The following is a 3817-nucleotide window of genomic DNA, read 5'->3' on the forward strand; positions in this document are numbered from 1 at the left end:
CTCGTGTGTCGTCTGGTCTCCCTCCAAATCTTCCAGGTCCTCTTTTGGTCCAATAAAATCATAAAAAAGTTTCATAGCCTTTGGACTCCATTTGGTACCGGTTTCCTGAAAAGATAAAAACTCACAGAAACAACAACTCACACTTGGCACTTGGTGAATATGCTAGTTCCCAAAAAGTATGTAAAATAGCATAGAATTGCATATAAAGCATCCAAGATTAATAATATAATAGCATGGAACAATAAAAAATTTATCGATACGTTGGAGACATAGCAAAGTACACCTCTCAAAATAAATTCATCTCTATTTTAAAACAAATGAGCTCTAGCGTGTGTTGATCCCTGCTTCTCTATGCGAAGGGTCTATCTTTTTTACTTTGCATGTCGAGTCAATTCCATATATCTCTATTTTGGCACCACGTATTGAGCATTGTATAAGTATGATGGTAATCTTCAAATGCAGGTAACTAGTCGTCATCTTTAAATAGTTGATTGGTTTGTGTTTGTAATATAATCTTGAAAGGTTGTGAGATACTTCGTTCCCACTTTATCATATGTTGAAATTAGGTGAACAATGATTCTTTTTATTAAAAAAATTCCTATGTGATCAAAGGCTAGCACTATTCTAACATTCACACTTCATAAATTATTTATTTTATTATTTACTTACTCGAGGAAAAGTAGGAATTAAGATTGGGGTTGCTCATACGTCTCCAATGTATCTATGATTTATGAAGTATTCATGCTATATTTAAACCAATTATATATGGTTCTGGTACACTTTCTTTATTGTTTTTATGGACCAACATATTAATCTACTGCCGAGATCTAGTTGTTATTTTCTTAATGTTTTTGGTTTTACATAAAATTGACACCTACGAAGGTCCAAGCACGACAAAACTTTTTGATAGCTTTTTGGAACATAAGAGGCTCCCACAACTTTGGGGGGACTAGAAGACCCACGAGGCGGCCACAAGCCACTCTAGAGCACCCCGGGGGTAGGGATGTTGGTGAACGTTGCATGGAAAACAAAACAATTCCTACGCACATACAAGATCTACGAGAGGAGAGATCGGATCCACATACCCTTGTAGGTCGCTAAGCGGGAAGCGTTAAGAAACAAGGTTGATGTAGTCGAACGTCTTCGCGTCCAAATTGGGGAGGTGGAGGCGCAATCAGGAGTCCTCCTCCTCCAATTGGGGAGGTGGAGGCGCAATCAGGAGTCCTCCTCCAACTCGTACTCCCCCCTCCTCACACTTTGGTGGATAGGCCCATAGGGGTTGGCCGCCCAGCCCAATAGGGGATGGTGCGCCACCTCTTAGGCCAATATAGCCCTCCGGGGTGTGTGGCCCCTCCCGGTGAACCCCCCCCCCCCCCCCCCGAACCCATTCGTCACTCCCAATACTCTACAGGCAGTGACTGAAACCTTTTCGGAACCCGTATACCTCTTTCCTATATATCAATCTTCGTCTCCACACCACTCCGGAAATCCTCATGAGGTCTGGGATCTCATATGGGACTCCAAACAACCTTCAGTGACCAACATACATAATTCAACTATACTGAAACATCACCGAACCTTAAGTGTGCAAACCCTGTGGGTTCGAGAACTACGTATACATGACCTAGACACTCTCCACACAATAACCAATAGCGGTACCTGGATGCCCATATTGGTTCCCACATGTTCTACGAAGATCTCTATCGGTTGAACCTCTATGTCAAGGATTAATTTAATCTCGTATGTTGTTCCCTTTGTCCATCGGTATGTTACTTGCCCAAGATTCGATCGTCGGTATCTTCATACCTAGTTCAATATCGTTACCAGCAAGTCTCTTTACTCGTTTCGTAATACAATATCTCGTGACTAACTCCTTAGTCACATTGCTTGCAAGCTTCTTGTGATGGGTATTATCGAGTGGGCCTAGTGATACCTCTTCGTCATACAGAGTGAAAAATCCTAATCTCGATCCATGCCAACCCAACAGACACCCTCGGAGATACCTGTAGATCACCTTTATAGTCACCCAGTTACGTTGTGACGTTTGATACACACAAGGCATTCCTCCGGTGTGTGGGAGTTGCATGATCTCATGGTCATAGGAACAGATACTTGACATGCAGAAAACAATAGCAATAAACTCATACGATCATATGCTACGTTCGTAGTTTGGGTCTTGTCCATCACATCATTCTCCTAATGATGTGATCCCGTTGTCAAATGAGAACTCATGTCTATGGCCAGGAAACCTTGACCATCTTTGATCAACGAGCTAGTCCATTAGAGGCTCACTAGGGACAATGTGTTGTCTATGTATCGACACATGTATTTGAGTTTCCAATCAATACAATTATAGCATGGATAATAAATGATTATCTTGAACAAGGAAATATAATAAGAACTATTTTATTATTGCCTCTAGGGCATATTTCCAACAGTCTCCCACTTGCACTAGAGTCAATAATATAGCTCACATCACTATGTGATTTACATTGTAATGAATCTAACACCCATACAGTTCTCGTGTTGATCATGTTTCGCTCGTGGAAGAGGCTTAGTCAACAAGTATGCAACATTCACATCCGTGTGCACTTTGCACATATTTATGACTGATACGTTTCCGTCGTATCTACTTTTCCGAACTCTTTTGCCCTTGTTTTGGACTCTAATTTGCATGATTTGAATGGAACTAACCCGGACTAACGTTGTTTTCAGCAGAATTGCCATGGTGTTGTTTTTGCGCAGAAATAAAAGTTCTCGGAATGACCTGAAAATTTACGGAGAATTTTTTTGGAATTTATGAAAAATACCGGTGCAAGAATCAGCGGAGGAAGTGGAGCCGTGAGCCCACAAGCCCACCAGGCGCGGGCCCCCCTGGTCGCGCCTGGCAGGCTTGTGGGGCCCACAGAACTCCACCGGCTCCAAACTCAGCACTATTTAGTACGTCTCGCCCGGAAAAAAACCAAGGAGAAGAGTTCATCGCGCTTTACGATACGGAGGCGCCGCCACCTCCTGTTCTTCATCTGGAGGGCAGATCTGTAGTCCGTTCTGGGCTCCGGAGAGGGGAAATCGTCGCCATCATCATCATCAACATTCCTTCATCGCCAATTCCATGATGCTCTTCACCGTTCGTGAGTAATCCCATCGTAGGCTTGCTGGACGGTGATTGGTTGGATGAGATCTATCATGTAATCGAGTTAGTTTTGACGGGGATTGATCCCTAGTATCCACTATGTTCTGAGATTGACGTTGCTACTACTTTGCCATGCTTAATGCTTGTCACTAGGGCCCGAGTGCCATGATTTCAGATCTGAACCTATTATGTTGTCGCCAATATATGTGTGTTTTAGATCCTATCTTGCAAGTTGTAGTCACCTACTATGTGTTATGACCCAGCAACCCCGGAGTGACAATAGTCGGAACCACTCCCGGAGATGACCATAGTATCAGGAGTTCATGTATTCACCAAGTGTTAATGCGTTGGTCCGGTTCTTAATTAAAAGGAGAACCTTAATATCCCGTAGTTTCCATTAGGACCCCGCTGCCACGGGAGAGATGGACAATAGATGTCATGCAAGTTCTTTTCCCTAAGCACGTATGACTACATACGGAATACATGCCTACATTAGATTGACGAACTGGAGCTAGTTACTTATCTCTCCGTGTTATAACTGTTACATGATGAATCACATCCCGCATAATCATCTATCACCGATCCAATGCCTACGAGTCTTTTACTACCGTTCCTTGCTACATTACTTTGTCGCTACTACTGTTGCTGCTGCTATTGTTACTCTGTTGCTACTGCCGTTACTTT

This window comes from Hordeum vulgare, chromosome 6H, assembly GCF_904849725.1.
Source record: "Hordeum vulgare subsp. vulgare chromosome 6H, MorexV3_pseudomolecules_assembly, whole genome shotgun sequence".
NCBI classification, from domain to species: Eukaryota; Viridiplantae; Streptophyta; class Magnoliopsida; order Poales; family Poaceae; genus Hordeum; species Hordeum vulgare.